Here is a 17663-nt window from a genome sequence, read left to right on the forward strand (position 1 = left end):
GCAGGAAGACATCTCTTATGTTACTCATTTCCCTATTTTAGCTCCTATGGCATTTTGATAAGAGAACCTCTTTCATTATGGGGTTGCTGTAACCAGAACCCTAGACGATGGTTGATTTTGCCAGATAAAGTCTTGCCTGACCTGCTGTGTCATATCAATGGTCTTCCATGTATAAAACATGGAGAACTCACAGGTAAATGGTAATCTTAACACCCGATTACTGGTGTAACATTTATGATATTAATTGGAGAATGAGAACTCTTAATTATTTAAATACAAAAATTTTAAATGGTCGCATTGGGCGACCGAAACGTTGCACTTTGGATGGAATAAAATAAGTTATTTTTTTCACCTTGAATCATTTGTTTGGAGTGCTGCAATTCGCTTTTCTACCTTTTTTTTTATATTCAACAGATCAGTGTCTAATTATACATGTACCATCTTACTATACTTGATAATGATTAATATTTCTTGATAAACCTAATAAAAAACATTTGAAGCGTAAAAAAAAAAACATGAAGAACTCAAGTTTGTTTAATATATATATATATATATATATATATATATATACATATATGAACCCATGATTATGACTAGGAAAAGTATGACATGTACAAGTCCAAACTTGAACAATAAAGTGGCCACTGTGCCTTCTAAAGTACCATTGCCTCTTTGAACAGTTTATTGGTGGAGAGGCCGAGTTGCACCCCCACCAATTTAATATTAGTGACCTATACTATTGGCCTTTCGATTTTAAAATTTTAAAGAACGCCTGAATTGACTTAATTTATTGAAACAATAGAGGAAAAACATGAAGTTGTACCCATAACAATGGCTTGCACTGAGAGATTACAACATGAAGAAGGATAAACAGGTCTAAGGTGCCCTAAATTGCTATATCAAGTCATGTATTGCATTCTGTAGTCTGCTGTTGACACTATAGATGGTCGTAAAACAGGTTACCCTCACAGCAGAAATGGTTCATTTCATAACAGCACAGTAGTAAACTTTTGTTTATGCAATTTCCTATTTCAGTGTAAATAATACTCTTTCTTTGCACTGTCTCTCTATCATTACCATATCATTAGAGTAGAAAAAAAGCATAAGAGGCTATTGAGGCCACAGAAGGGTGAGTGATGAGGCATTACTGAAAATTTGCTTGGACCCTGTGCGGATACGGTGATCTTCCCCACCCCGATGAGCGCCGTCCTATAAATAGAATAAAGCAGCTTGTCTGTTTCTCTTGATAAACTTAACACAACTGCTTAATAACATCACTGGACTGCATTTGGGGCACATGGTGTATGATAAAGACAGTGTATAATACTGATTGTTTCCTTTTAATGGAGTGTATTTAACTAATAGAATACAATAAAAATACAGCAAGTAATAGCTTCACAAGCTTTTCCCATTTTCCCTCTGTAATATTTGAACAGCTGGTCCACTTGAGCGCTGAATGTCTTCCTGCGATGGGAGGAGTAACAGTATAATCTGCAGGATGGATAATTCAGTAAAAGAGGATTAGTCCCTGGAGCCTGGCCATAACCTATATATAGACTACCTCTTTGTGTTTATCCAGATCTCTGTGATCATCATCACCCATCACACAGGTTTTCTGTCTCCAACCAGGCAGCTCAGTGAGCCATTCACTAGGTTCTCCCCATTCTAGTGTAGTGACAGACAGTAGATTACACTTGGCTTAATGCCAGATAGAAGCATAGGTGTGAACAGTTTTACGTGTACAAGGATTGTACACATTACATACATCACATCCATTATTACATTCCAGGAACAATCTACCCTATAACTGCATTATATTACCGTATGAAATCATTCAGTCCTATTATTGGAAACCCAAAATGTAAATAGGTTTAACTTTTTATATTACTTATTTCTGTGTCTTTTCTCAAATATATAGCTTGAAACATTGTAGCAGTTTCCATTAAATCTGACACCAGATTTATAGTTATACCTTAAGTTGCAGTTTATTTATGACTTGGCATTGACATGAAGACACAGCAAAAAATAGCACAGGCAAAAAATCATTTCCATATGAAATTTCCTTTAATAATAATCCAAATAAATCCCAAAAATGAGATAGCATTATAAGTAAATAGTTTAGGGTGCTCCAATCAAATTGCATTTTACTGTTTTTTGAAGCACCCTTCTAATCCTGAGATATAGTTTGACAATTCAGGGAATCAGTCAGATGACATGTGGGTGAATATTGTACATTGAGAGGCATGTATGTTTTATATACACCTCCTGACTGTATAATCCCATCATGAAATATTTACTCCCATTATTAATCCCTTAAAGACACAGGACATACAGGTATGCCCTTGTCCCGCTCCCGAATAATGAAGCATGTTTAACAGCAGAGTGTGCACCATAGCCAGTTGTTCCCGGGTGCTATCAGAAGCCATGACCCGTGGCTAATGATGGACATAGCAGGATATAGGATAAAACACATAGCTTTATTAAATCTTCTAAAAATCCATAAAGGGAGGAACATTAACAAACAATATACCAATGCCTTTCAGTAACACCCTTTTTCAAGGTCCCTGGTCAAGGTAGCTGATTAGGACACCCACAACCAAATTGTGGATTCCTAATCAGCTGAGAGGTGGGTGATCGGTGCTCCAATGATACAGCAGAGCACCAATAACACTGATCAATGCTGTGCTATGAAACAGCATTGATCAGTGTATGCAATCTAAACATTGCATGTAATAGTCCCCTACGGGGACCAATAAAAAACTGTAGTAAATGTAAAAATTGACTAACTATTTAAACCCTTCCTTAATACAAAATTTGAATCACCCCCACCCCCTTTTCAAATTTTTAAATAATAAATAAATAACTAATAAAAATATACATATGTGGTATGTCCATGTACGTAAATGTCCGAACTATTCATATATAATGGTAATTAAACCACACAGTCTATAGCGTAATTGTAAAGATACCAAAGTCTATAATTGCATGCATTCAGTCAATATAAAATAAAAACTAAAGTGCAATAAAAACTACAGACCACAATGCAAAATATGAGCCCTCATGCCTGCTTATATATGGAAAAATAAAAGTTATAGGGGTCAGAAGAGGACATGAAGCAAGCATTTTTTAAAAGTTGTTAAATAAAACAAAACCTATATAACCTATATTGTTATAACAGGTGTCATGTGACTCAATAGTGTTACAAGGTCTTAGATGTAAATAGGAAGCATGTGTCTTAAATTTGGTGTTAACTACTCCAATCAGAGAAGATGTCACCTGTGAGTCACTGAATGTATCTAGAGTGTATGTGCAACACCTTCGTTCCGGCCGGACACGCCGGTCGTGAGCGCTCTCTGCTTATGTCCCCGCTGCCCACATGCGAAACCCAGCCCGTCACTCACCTCCCTCATCTTCCGCCTCTCTGTTTCCTCGCGGCCCCGGCGCGTGTCCTAGGGTGCGGGCCGGAGCTCTTTCACTTATAGGGCCAGTGCTCTATCAATCAAGTGTCTACATCTGTCCCCTGTCCTTAAATATCAGCTCCTCCCTTGTTTCCCTGACGGATCTTTGGTTACCTTGTGCTATAGTGAAAGGTCCCAGTTATCGTGTACCTGTTTCTTGCTACCTTACCTCCCCTGCACCTGTGTTTCCTGCCCTGACCTACTGCCATCTTGCCACATCCTGCCAGTCTCCTTCTGTGCCACGCCACCTCCCAGCTACCTGTGTGGACGAGTCGTGCCAGGGGTAGCGACCTGGGTGCCTCCTGCCGCAGCAAGACCATCCCGCTTTGCAGAGGGCTCTGGTGAAAACCAGCGGCACCTTAGACTCCGCTCCCTGGCATGGTTCACATCATCTTCCACACAGGCCCAGAGGATCCACCACCTGCTGTGTCCCGTTACAGTATGGTTGCTGTATGGGAATAATGTTTGTTTGTATGTATGGTCTGTTATACAGTAACAGTATGGCAGCAGTATTGTGTCATCTGTCATTTAAGGGGAGTAATGTGTGATCAGGGTATAACTGATTAGTTGTCCCCTGTATAGAGGTTTCATTGGTAATATTGGTCTTGATACTGGGTTTTATTCAGTATCAGTATATGGTGACATTACTCAGTCACTGTGTGGTGATAATATATTATCATGACATGGCGGTATTATTTGTCCACTGTGTAGTGGTATTAGTCTTAATTTTGGTATTGGTATACAGGTTTTTTTTGGTGTGATGTGGGGTTGGGGGGGGGGTCAGGTTTTTGTGTACAGCTCGGTCTATTGTAGGTTTATATAATCTATAGTTATATGTGCCTATAAATATATGTAGGGTTTCTTAGGGAAAAGCTTAGCACTTCATGCTGGTATATTAAAATTCACAGCTTTATTGTAGATCCATAGTGCAAGACACCATTGCAGTAAACTATTATACCATAATATTTGATAGCAATGGCTGGACTTTCCCTATGAGGCTATGTTCACACACAGTATTTTAGCTGAAAACTCTTTTGTTCCTTTGTTCTAATGATCAGAGGGGTTTCAGCAGGCAGACCCCCATTGTCAAAGATTGAATAAAAATTGATGTTTTTTTAATGTCCATTTAGGCTTCTCTCACACTACAAAATCCTCCGTTTTTAAACATCCGTAGGAAGATCCGTGTGAAAACCAGCTGAAAATGGCAGTAACAAAATTCTATACGTCCGTTAGAAAATCCCATTATAGTTTATCGGATTTTCTAATATCCGTATGAATCCGTTATAGTCAGTTATTGATAACGGAAGTTAGTTTGTTACGGAAGATAGTTACGGAAGAAATAGTTCATGAACTATTTCTTCCGTAACTATCTTCAGTAACAAACTAACGTCCGTTATCAATAACGGACCATAACGGATTAATACAGATATTAGAAAATCCCAGCCTTAAGCAGCCTTAAATGACAAAATCTGGCAATATTTGGACTTGTTATGCTGAACGTATTTTGTGATGTTAACAGTCAAAAATATGACCCAAATTAAAAAATTGTTTTTTTGGACTATTGCTTTTGGTAAGGGTGGGGGGGGGGGGTAGGATGCTGTATGGGGCCCTGAAACTTCTCATGGCAGCCCTGATTCAGAGATGGATGGGCATATGGTAGCAGAATGGGGCATTGGCAGGGAGGCTCCGCCTCCATTGGGCAAAAGAGTATATTTGCAAATTAGCAACAGAGGCTCTAAGTCTACAACAGGACAATGGATTGGAGTGAGTAACACATCACGGAATTCAGTTTGGAAATTCCTAGATGAATTTCCATAGTGTGCATGGGCCCTTACTGCTGCTGCTCAATGTATAAAATATGTAACACAAAATAGTATATTTTTCTTTAAATAAAGTTATATTATAAAATTATACAACATTATTAAAGTAAGAAATACCACTGAAAAGAGATGAGTCCTCTTTTAGAGCTAGAAAAAACTAGAGGGTTATATCAACGATTATATTAGAGAATTGCTCATAAAGCAACTTCACATGAAAGCTTTCCCTAAATAATAGCCTTAGTGTGCCTAAAGTAACTGTAACATTTTAATATGTAAATCCTACTATAATCTCACTCATAAATTACATCCAACTAGACAACAGCGTGCGTCTTTTGTTAGTAACAATACATTCTATGTGAAGTAAATGATTTTTATCTTTCATGGAAACTCTCCTATGAATTCCATCAGAAATAATTTAGTTTTCAAATAAGAAATGAAAGAAAAAAAAGGAAGAACAAACAGCACTCAGCCTAATGACATTATTCAGCATAGCATCCACTTTGTTTCACTGAGAACACAAAAATACAGAAGCAAATAAGAAAATGTGATTATCCTCCTCCTCCCCTGTTTCCAGTCATGGCAGAGAGAGTCAGGCAATGTCTGCGGATAAACACAGACCGCGTGCCAGGGCTGACTAAGGCCTCAGGTGCATCACTCTGCAGCTGATCATGAACACAGCAAAACACACAAATGCTGTTTGTTTTTGGCATGGCAGCATTCGCTCAGTGGTAAAACTGGGTTGTGAAGTTGTTCTGTGTATTTGTGGTTTACATTAGCTGTATATGTCAGGAAAATATAACGACATGTATGCCAAACTGTATGTAGAATATACTGACCCTAGGTTACTTGTGCACCCTAATAGAGATGCAAAGCCCCCTTATTTTTGTATATGTTGCTATTGGACCAGTGGGTCCCGTATATACCACTCAGATTATGGGGGGGGGGGGGGGAAAAATATGTGGTATACAAACGTTAGTGTAGGGAAAAATAAAGAAATGATGTGGCACAGTACGTAGCCATTATATTGTGTATGTAAGTGTGGTAGCCAAAGGAAGTTAGAAGAAATACCTTATCACTTTGTGACACCAGGGCACTGTGATCCTATACATGGTCCAAGTTTGAGGACAGCATCTCCTGGGCCAGACACGGGGAGTAAATGAACGCACCGATGTCAAGTTAAGGATAACTGTCTTTACTGAGCTGAGTGCAGATGGTATTACACAGACAGTCTGGTGCAGAGTGAGAGGATGCAGCGTAACCCCTTGGGAGCCTTGTTGCCTTCCTGGGACTTGTGGTGCTTTCAACAAACGTATTAATACTGACTTGTAAGATGGGAAGATGAATCCTGGTAGGTATGAATCCTCGTCAAGGTATTGTAGCCTTCTCCACCCGGACATGAACTTCCACCGAACGGGTGATACTTGCAGAATTACCAGATAAAGTAGATTTGAGCTAGACCTTCCCTTAGAGCACAAAGCACACCACATCTGAACCACACTGTGGCTCAGCAGTAACTGCTCTGGGGCAACTCTTCCCCCACTACAATTTAAGGGGAAGAATTTAGGGGTTCCCATTGGCTGGCAGGGTCACATGAGGTTTACACTGCTTTCTCTTAAGGGTACAGTAATACATGAATGACATATATACAGATAACAACAAGAGAATTAATTAGAAAAAAAATAGATTACATCTCAATAAAAGTGCAAACATAATACAGTAGTACAATAAGTCCATTGGTGGGCCCAACACCTTGTGCTGCAAAGCTGCTTAAAGCAGTCCATAGCAGCAGGACAGCCATTGGTGCTGGGACACCACATAAGTAAACACCAATTGGTATTGGCATTTGAGGCTAATGCAATATAACAGCGAGTACAAATCTGTATTATAATGAGTGATGTGTGCACACTCTACCAATATGAGCATGCATACACTAAAACATCAGCACTGTGTCATACAATAAAGCAACGAAGTCTAAGGGTAGTTAATGTGGAAGGTCACTGAAGTGTATAAAAGGCTGCTATCCTTAAAGGGTTACTCCACTGCCCCAGCATCTGGAACATTTAGTTCCAAACGATGGGTGCGGGCTGCGGGGGTCGTGATGTCACAGCTACGCCCCCTCGTGACATGATATCATGCTCCCTCAATGCAAGTCTATGGGAGGGGGCATGGTCGTGACTTCATGAGGGGGCGTGGTCGTGACATCACGACCCCCGCAGCCCGCAAACCAGCGTTCGGAACTAAATGTTCTGGACGCTGGGGCAGTGGAGTAACCCTCTAATGTAGATGAGGAAAAAGTACCTGCTGAGTTTCATATGAACGGATGAAAAAATGGGATCCAATTCTGTCACAGCAGTTCAAAGTTTTCTGTTATAGCAACACTCTTTGTTTGATAGACAGCCCTGTTGTTGGCTCAACCAAGTGGTGCAGTTAAAAAGTTGCACTGCACCGTCACTGCAGAAGCCCATGAGGATCCAAATTACTCAGACGCATTTCATAAAATAACAATGTCCTTCGTCAGAGAGGTAGCCGTCTGATTCAGGCTCAAATTCAAATGCCCCTACTTGGCATTTATTTACATACATAGTATAAAGGCAACTTACTGCACCACATCAGTTCCTTTTGTCTTTCTCTTCACTAACCTCTGTATACCACATGGTTTATATTTTCCCTCTCCCACACCTTGAACTGTTGGCTATATATAACAATATACGCCAAACTATACTATATAGTTGTGTATAGTGAACTTTAGTAGCCTGGAAAGAGCAAACAGCAAATCATTGCTTATGCCATTTATCCTTCATGTTTGTTTTATACCCTGAGTAACATTACTGCTTTGATCTTTCATGTCAGTCTTTGTTCATACCTTGATCAATGTGCACGTGATTAGAATTTTAATTGTAAATATAATTAAACCATTTTTTTCTATGGTAAATATCAATATTTGTAAGAATGTATGAATAGTCTGACATTCTTAATAAAATAACTATATCCATAGAAATCATTATAATTAAAGATACATTAAATAGAGGTAATGGTACAATGCAATGAACAACACAGGCATAATAGTTACAAAGTACAAACTAAAACCCAGAACAGGTGGAGTCTGCCTACCGCCCACTTTTCTATTATAGCCAAGAAAAACCATGTTGTCAAGCGCTACTACTACTTTACAATGACAATACAAACAGAACAGATAAATAACCCTTGGGCAAATTTGACACCACATAATGCAGCATCCTCGCCTGTTCTGTGTGGCACAAAGCTGGCATACAACAATTCATGAGAAATTTAGAGTGACTCTGTCACCAAGAAAATAGCACATTAGTATAGTATATTAAACAATCCATAGAAAACAAGTTTGCTCACTTGTATTTTGGGATTGGTCCACAATTCAGTATCACAATATTTTTATTTAATTGCTCCAGTCTGTAAATATTGATTTTGCATGTTTGTTTTGGCATGCCCTGGTGTTCTTTTTCCCACATGGAATGTCCACCTAATGTTTCCAGTGCTGGTGGTCAAAATTGTTCAATAGCTCAGTTTTTGTCTCCCAGATGTCCTTGTATAGAGGAGGTATCAGAGTAATTCTTGTGAATGTCCAGACCCGGCTATAAGAATCAGAAAAAGTATAAGTGTCTCCTCATCAACAATGAGCACATTCAGTGGATGTTCTAAAAAATGTAATAAATGATCCTGCTATAAGGTCAGAGGCTAAGGGTCAAGTATGTAAAAAAAAAAAATACTGCTCATTGTAATGCTGGTGATTGGAAGCCACCAGCATGCAGCATTGAGCACTGCTTATGTCAGCCGTGCTGCATGCTAGGTTCTGCTCCAGACACCCTGCTCTGTACTGTCACAGGCAGCAACAGTTTCTGGCAAACCCACTAGGGCTGATTCCAGTACTCCTCCAATCCCTGCCAGGCACCTTTAAGAGAGTGCGCCTCACTTCCTGCGGTGCCTGAGCAATAGTGTAGTTAGTCTACAGCAAAGATGTCTGTCCTGTTCCTGACCAGTGTTCCTGTATTTGACCATAGTCTGTTATCTGATCAGCCTGATCATTTTATTCCAGCCTGCTCCTCCTGTGCATGACCCGGATTGTCGATCACGCTGTGCCTGAGCTCCTCAGCTCTGGAGTTCTAACAGCACAAGCTCTGCTATACACCCAGTCAGCTCTGCTTCATCTGACTCTGCTGCTGTGCTTATTTTATCTAAAGGCCAGCCCATCCCACCTGCCTGTATAACCATCACTTGACACCAGAGAATTCTGATCTGCTTGGCCAGCTGTCACTTAACCGAGACCACTTTTGTGGTAGAGATCTGGTGTCTCTCCTGCAGCAAAGACCATCTTCCATATCCTGGAGCAGGATAAAGTTTGAAAACCAGAGGAACCCTTAGACTCTGCTCCCAAGTTTGGCCCAAAACCAAACCGGTAATTGGTACAGTGGGTCCACACCGGTTGGGGCGTTATACTAGTATTCCCCATCTATATTGTACAATTTGGGCTGGCGGGATCCCCCTGTGGCCCCACCTTGCAAACATGAAAGTTAAAAAAAAGGGCTTATGATTCCAATAACCTTCTATAGTACATTTTTGTGAAACCTCTTAAGCCCCCCGGGAGAGAAATTTGGGCATCCAGTCTTTTTTTCTAGTCTGAGAGGGTAGCAGTGTTCAAGGACCTCTTGCAGTCTGTGACTTTAGTGGACCTCCGGTTGTTTTCAGACCACTTCTACCTTCAGGAGTCAGCCAGTGTGATCTTTGCTAATGTTACTTCTTTGACACCTGTACCACCTACTGTTACCATGTCCAAGTTTTCCATGTATGTTGATCATTTATTTTTTAACAAAGTTGTGTTACCTGTTGCATTTAACTCCTCTCTGGTTTTGTTTATCCTGGTTACCCAGCTTATACTGCACCTGTGGAACATCAAAGGTACTCAACTTTTTCATTAGCCGTGTTCACCAGCCCCCTCCTCCCCAATTACCACTGCTTCATGTGCCTGGAAGGTCAGCCCCTGGGCTCACGCTAGCTACCATTACAACAGCCAAACCTGACGTCTAAAACCTGTACATTCCTGGTGGCATACTGCAATAGTATATGTATGAATTTATTGCCACCGATCATTGTAATGATGGTACAATAGTGTGCATGTAGTAAATGAGGGAATCTGTCAAGACTAGATTATGCTCAGAGCTCAAGTGTCAATGAGGTTGTACTGAGTGTCCTCCCTCCCCTAACCCTCCATAATAGGGATCGACCAATATCGTTTTTTTAGGGCCAATACCGATAATCGGTGGAGGTTAGGGCCGATAGCCTATAACTTATACCGATATTCCGGTATAAGTTATCGGCTATTTATCCCCCCGCGACACCGCTGCAGATCATTGATTTAAAGCGGGCGCTTTAAATCAATGCACTGCAGTGGCTTTTGCGGTGCCATAGGCTGCCGCCGCCACCCGCTTCTCTCCCGGGGGGTCCAGGGGTCCTGAGTCCTGAGTCCTATGATTTTTTTCTGGTGTCCTTCGACAGCTCTTTGGTCTTGGCCATTATGGAGTTTGTAGTTTGACTGTTTGAGGTTGTTAAAAGGTGTCTTTTATACTGATAACAAGTTCAAACAGGTGCCATTAATACAATTGGTATCTGACTAAATACATTTTTTCCCCACCGTACAGCTGTGACATAACCATAATAGAGCACAGCCTATAAATACACATATAGTTGCAGACTATATATGTGGGGAAGGAAAGATTATTTTTATCTGTTCTTCTTGTTTGTTCTACCAGCAGTGTAAGAGACAGCCTAGTACTCCAGATGGGGTTGTGTCTGTTTCATTAAACCAATCTTGGAGGTGTCTTGATTTGTCTTTCTCTATTGGAGATTTAAATTTCAATGAATCTTAATGAATGTTATGTTTTATACGTGTGTGTTCTCCTTCTGTGATTTAATTCTAGTGATGCATTTGACGCACATACTATGAGTGGATTTGAACACTATTGTTCCTGTGATACATTTATAGAAGGAAACAACATGTTTAGCAAATACCTTATGGACAACTACATATGTATTAGGATGTATAGGAAATGCCTGGGACTGGAATGCCTCCTCGCTCCCACTCCCTGTCTCTGTGTCTCTGCTTGATTGACGTTCAGCTGAAAGCCAAGCCATGTTTCCAAATTTCATTACTGTCCTAGATTTAAATGTGCGCAGGGGCAACATTTTGAAAAAGGGCTCAGCTTTCATCTGATTGTCAATCATGCAGTGATAGGGATGGGAGGGGGAGAGAGGGTGTGTTCCAGCCCTCAGCACTTTAAGGACTTGGAAACATCCTTTTTACTCTTTGTACCAGAGAATAAAAGGTTCTGGGGGAAATTTATCAAAACCTGTGAAGAGGAAAAGTGGAGCAGTTGCCCATAGCATCCAATCAGATCACTTCTTTCATTTTTGAAAAGGCCTCTGAGAAATGAAAGAAGCGATCTGATTGGTTGCTATGGGCAACTGGTCAACGTTTCCTCTGCACAGGTTTTGATAAATCTCCTCACCATGTTTCATTGCAAAACAGCTGTCCAACAGTCTCAACAGTTTGGAGTGAGAATTACAGCTGACAGAGTCTCTCTTAAATACGTATATCAGGTATTCCCTCAAATAAACTAGTTTATACTGCAGAAAGTTCAAGAGGTTTCTCCTTTTTTGGAAGCTTCTTGGATATTCCAATAGAGAAGGTGTAGGTTGTCATTGACCTACAGTATGGATCACCTACCTACATTATGCATCACCAAGGAAAAATCTAAATCTCCCTGAAGGGTAGGGTCACACGGAACAGATCTGTCAATGACCCGACCCTATATTGTGCCTCCAGCTGCTCCCCCCTGTGTGCTGCTTGCAGCGGCAATGCGGCACTCCGAGCAGCCACACAGGGACTTGCGAGTCATGCGCAGTGTACTCAGACATTGAGGCCACTCCACAATGTCTGTAAGCACATTGTGAGTACGCACGGTGACTCACAGGCCCGTGGGGCTGCTTGTAGCAGCACATTGCAGCTGTGAGCAGCACACAGGGGGAATAGCTGGAGGCACAATTTAGGGTCGTGTCATCGGCAGAGTCGCAGCATAAAATACACTGCGAATCCGTTCCTTGTGATCCTACCCTAAAGCAGATTAAAGTTATTTCCGATCAGCAGAATAAATGACCATTGAAATGCCAAACACAATTGTGGAACAATACTTCTCATTACACTAGATGATGAATTGATCAGAGTAAGAGCACAAGGCTTTAAAACACAAGGTTACTTGTAAGGGTTGTCCCACATCCAGAGAATTACAATTTTCATTCTGTTTTTAAGATTTATAAACAAGATCTAAAGCTCTAATGCCCTTGACATCACCTTGAGTTATATCCACAATATTGGATTTACTCTTACTGCACAGGAGCAGAAATGGATAATGAAGAAGCATTCATTCCTGTGTTACTTATGTGATGAGTAATCATCAATTTACATGTGCCAGCAACTCCAAGAACTGTCTGCCTAGTGATAGCAATGAGGAGAAGGACAGAATAAGTGAGTCTTACCTGTCAACTGGAGTTGCTGTATGATCACTTCTCACAATGCTGTATGTTCAGTCAGAATCTCCTTCCTTTCCAGTGATGCAGACCTGCCTAGTAAAGCATGCTAATGATGCACCAGAGGGAAGCCCTGCAAAAACAGAACAGGACCATATGTCAGCCTATAGCATCACCGCCTCCACACCAAGAGAAAGGGAGCCTGACAGATGAAAGGAAGCAAGAGTGGAGAGGAAATGAGCTGAGGAAAACAGCCAAGAGGCATAGAGAGAAAGGGGATAGGTGGGTAGATAGATAGATAGACAGATATGAGATAGACAGGAGATAGATAGATAGACAGACAGACAGACAGGAGATAGATAGATAGATAGATAGATAGATAGATAGATAGATAGATAGATAGATAGACAGATATGAGATACACAGGAGATAGATAGATAGATAGATAGACAGACAGATATGAGATAGACAGGAGATAGATAGATAGATATGAGATAGATAAATAGATAGATAGATAGATAGATAGATAGATAGATAGGAGATAGACAGGAGATAGATACATGATAGATATAAAAGAGAAAAAGGATAGATAGATAGATAGATAGACAGATAGCAACAGAAGAATGCAGCAGCACACTGCCAGCACAAGGATATAGGTGAAACATGAACATGCAGATAAAACATGGAGAACTATACAGCTATGGTGTAATAGATGCAAATGTGAAACTATGAGATAGTGAGGCACTTAGCTCGCAAATTTGTCTCCGCCGGCGGTCAAATAGCTTGGACCGTCCCACCGCGATAAGGTGGCCTCATTGGGACGGACCCTACACTGTGAATATGCCTCTGTGTGAACAGTTCAGTAAGCATGGCAGGATCTGGAACATCCAAGACATCTTATATACACACCTGATAGAGGTGGGAGGGGTGCAAGGCCAACATGGAGGTAGCCACTCCCCCGTATGTGTAATACAGACAAAGAATAAGTCAGCCAGCACTTTAGTTGATACCAAACTATTATATGGACCTGGCCTGCAGGTGCACGCTACTAGGCTAAATATACAGCAACAGAAGAATGCAGCAGCACACTGCCAGCACAAGGATATAGGTGAAACATGAACATGCAGATAAGTGCCTCACTATCTCATAGTTTCACATTTGCATCTATTACAGCATAGCTGTATAGCTCTCCATGTTTTATCTGCATGTTCATGTTTCACCTATATCCTTGTGCTGGCAGTGTGCTGCTGCATTCTTCTGTTGCTGTATATTTAGCCTAGTAGCGTGCACCTGCAGGCCAGGTCCATATAATAGTTTGGTATCAACTAAAGTGCTGGCTGACTTATTCTTTGTCTGTATTACACATATGGGGGAGTGGCTACCTCCATATTGGCCTTGCACCCCACCCACCTCTATCAGGTGTGTATATAAGATGTCTTGGATGTTCCAGATCCTGCCATGCTTACTGAACTGTTCACACAGAGGCATATTCACAGTGTAGGGTACGTCCCAATGAGGCCACCTTATCGCGGTGGGACGGTCCAAGCTATTTGACCGCCGGCGGAGACAAATTTGCGAGCTAAGTGCCTCACTATCTCATAGTTTCACATTTGCATCTATTACACCATAGCTGTATAGCTCTCCATGTTTTATCTGCATGTTCATGTTTCACCTATATCCTTGTGCTGGCAGTGTTCTGCTGCATTCTTCTGTTGCTGTACATTTAGCCTAGTAGCGTGCACCTGTAGGCCAGGTCCGTATAATAGTTTGGTATCAACTAAAGTGCTGGCTGACTTATTCTTTGTCTGTATTACACATACGGGGGAGTGGCTACCTCCATATTGGCCTTGCACCCCACCCACCTCTATCAGGTGTGTATATAAGATGTCTTGGATGTTCCAGATCCTGCCATGCTTACTGAACTGTTCACACAGAGGCATATTCACAGTGTAGGGTCTGTCCCAATGAGACCACCTTATCGCGGTTGGATGGTCCAAGCTATTTGACTGCCGGCGGAGACAAATTTGCAAGCTAAGTGCCTCACTATCTCATAGTTTCACATTTGCATCTATTACACCATAGCTGTATAGCTCTCCATGTTTTATCTGCATGTTCATGTTTCACCTATATCCTTGTGCTGGCAGTGTGCTGCTGCATTCTTCTGTTGTTGTATATTTAGCCTAGTAGCGTGCACCTGCAGGCCAGGTCCATATAATAGTTTGGTATCAACTAAAGTGCTGGCTGACTTATTCTTTATCTAGATCAGGGGTCGACAACCCGCGGCTCCGCGAGTCTGTCCCGGTCCCGGTCACCCTTACCTTAACGTTTACTCACCTGCCCTGGTGCCATCGGAGCGGAGTCTCTTCTTCCGGGGCCACGCGGATCCTCACTGTCATTTGACAATGTAACGTCACATGACAGTGACGTCGCCGGCCTGCGCGCTCAGTCGAGGAGCACCGCCAGGAGAGGAAGACGCCTCGCGAGGAGCTGGTGAGTACCATTACTCACTTGCTTAACCCCTCACCCCGCGGCAGCGTTAATGCTGCCGCGGGGTGAGGGGTTAAGGCTACCGCTGCCATGGGGTGAAGGGTAACTTAACTCCTCACACCATGGCAGCGGCAGCGTTATCGCTGCCGCAGGGTGAGAAGCCTACCGCTGCCATGTGGTGAGGGGTAACTTAACCCCTCACCAGGCTCATCCCATGTCAGCGTTAACGGTTGGTTAACCCCTCCCCCCGCGGCAGCATTAACCCCCCTCTCCCCAGCCCACCCCAGGCCTGGGCCTAAAAAAGCCCACCCCAGGCCTGGGCCTAACAGTTAGGCCCAGGCCTGGGCTGGGCTAACTAAAAAAGCCCACGTCAGGCCTGGGCCTAAAAAAAAAAAAGCCCACCCCAGGCCTGGGCCTAACTAAAAAAGCCCACCCAGACCTGGGCCTAACTAAAAAAGCCCACCCAGACCTGGGCCTAACTAAAAAGCCCACCCAGACCTGGGCCTAACTCAAAAAAGCCCACCCCAGGCCTGGCCCTAACTCAAAAAGCCCACCCCAGGCCTGGGGATAACTAAAAAAGCCCACCCTAGGCATGGGCCTAACTAAAAAGCCCACCCCGGGCCTGGGCCTAAATAAAAAAAGCCCACCCCAGGCCTGGGCCTAAACATTGTTAAGTGAAAGTCCTTTTTTTCTTCCGATTGACAGCTGACTGCACGATCCTGTATATATAGCATTAAGGTAAGAAACAATATATGCAGTGTTATATTTGTTTTAAATGTTGCAATGGTTTTGCGGCTCCCAGTTTAGTTTTTTTCTTCGGAAACGGGTCCAAGTGGCTCTTTTTGTCTTAAAGGTTGCAGACCCCTGGTCTAGATAGATAGATAGCTATACAGGAGATAGATAGAAAGATATACAGGAGGAAGATAGATAGATAATCGATTAGGAGGGAAGCAGCACCACCTTCAATTCCAAGTAACCCTGTGTAGGTGTACGCGGTTACCAGACCTTGGTCAAGGCTCCAATTTAGACAGAAGAAGGGAATCCTCCGCAGCACACAAATCCGTATAAAGTAGTGAAGTTTATTCCATCAACACAAGAGTGAATACAAACAACCTTTCTCAAGCTCAGTACAATCAGGTGTCTACAGTGAATAAATAAATCACTTTTAAAATCATAATATACAATAATAAAGTGAATATCCGTGATCAAAAAAACATAGAGATATACAAAGTGCATTCAAAGTTTCAATCCATATCCTGTTTACAGTACTCAATGTTACTGCACATCCCACAACCCATAATCCGATACTAATACATAATCAGGAATAAGTGCCAAGTAATTAAACACAACATAAAGTACACTGAGAGTGATCACTCACCGAAAAAACATTATTATTATTATTATTATTATTATTAATGACCATGTGCTTACTGCAAGCTCTATGTATACAAGTGCATGCCGTGGCTCGCGCCTTGCAGCGGCATATGTTTGTATACATGGAGTTTGCAGTAAGCACATGGTCATTAATAATGTTTATCCGGTGAGTGATCACTCTCATTGCACTGTATGTTTTTAATTACTTGCCACTTTTTCCTGATTATGTATTTGGATTGGATAATGGGTTGTGGGATGTACAGTAACAATGAGTACTGTAAACAGGATATGGATTGAAACTTTGAATGCACTTTGTATATCTCTGTTTTTTTTCTCACATATATGCACTTTATTATTGTATATTATTGTATTTGTAAATTGATTTATTGATTCACTGTAGACACCTTATTGGTGTCCCTATATATTGTGTTATTTTGCACTTTTGTTCTGAGCTTGAGAAAGAGCAAGAGAGCTGGTTGAAACATTGCATGTATTCACTCTTGTATTGATGGAATAAACTCCACTACTTTATACGGATTTGTGTGCTACGGAAGATTCCCTTCTTCTCGATAGATAGATGGATGAGGTCACCTTATTGTGGTGGAATGGTACACAATATTTGGCCAAATGGTAAGCTAAGAACCTCTACTTTTCTCTATAGCAGTATTGCAAAGTTAAATGGGCACTGTCACCAACTTAATTTTTTGATATGTTGTAGTAATTATGTACAGCATATCTCTAATATACTTTTATTATAATTTTTCTCATTAAAAAGGTTTAATTTACATTTAAAAACTGGCTACTGAAAAAGGACTGATTTTGGAGTGGCAATCAGTCCTTTTTCAGTTAGGCTGCACTCGCTCCCTGCCTGTCAATCAGACAGGCGGGAGCGAGCGCATTGGCTTCCCGGCCACTGGCTGGGAGGCCACTCCTCCCGCACTTCGCCGCCGCCACCTCGTTGCCGCCGCTG

At 41.7% G+C, this 17663-nt stretch overlaps 1 protein-coding gene across 1 annotated transcript in view; it reads right to left on the reverse strand.

Annotated features, from left to right (window-relative positions):
• Window positions 1-13004, reverse strand: part of SV2B (synaptic vesicle glycoprotein 2B) — a 154060-nt gene extending 141056 nt beyond the window's left edge. Inside the window, exon 1 of the mRNA XM_056571881.1 lies at window positions 12842-13004. The gene's annotated coding sequence lies outside the window, so the exon portion shown is untranslated. The remainder of the gene's footprint in view (window positions 1-12841) is intronic.
• Window positions 13005-17663: the final 4659 nt, after the last annotated feature.

Source organism: Hyla sarda, chromosome 4 (assembly GCF_029499605.1).
Source record: "Hyla sarda isolate aHylSar1 chromosome 4, aHylSar1.hap1, whole genome shotgun sequence".
NCBI lineage: Eukaryota > Metazoa > Chordata > Amphibia > Anura > Hylidae > Hyla > Hyla sarda.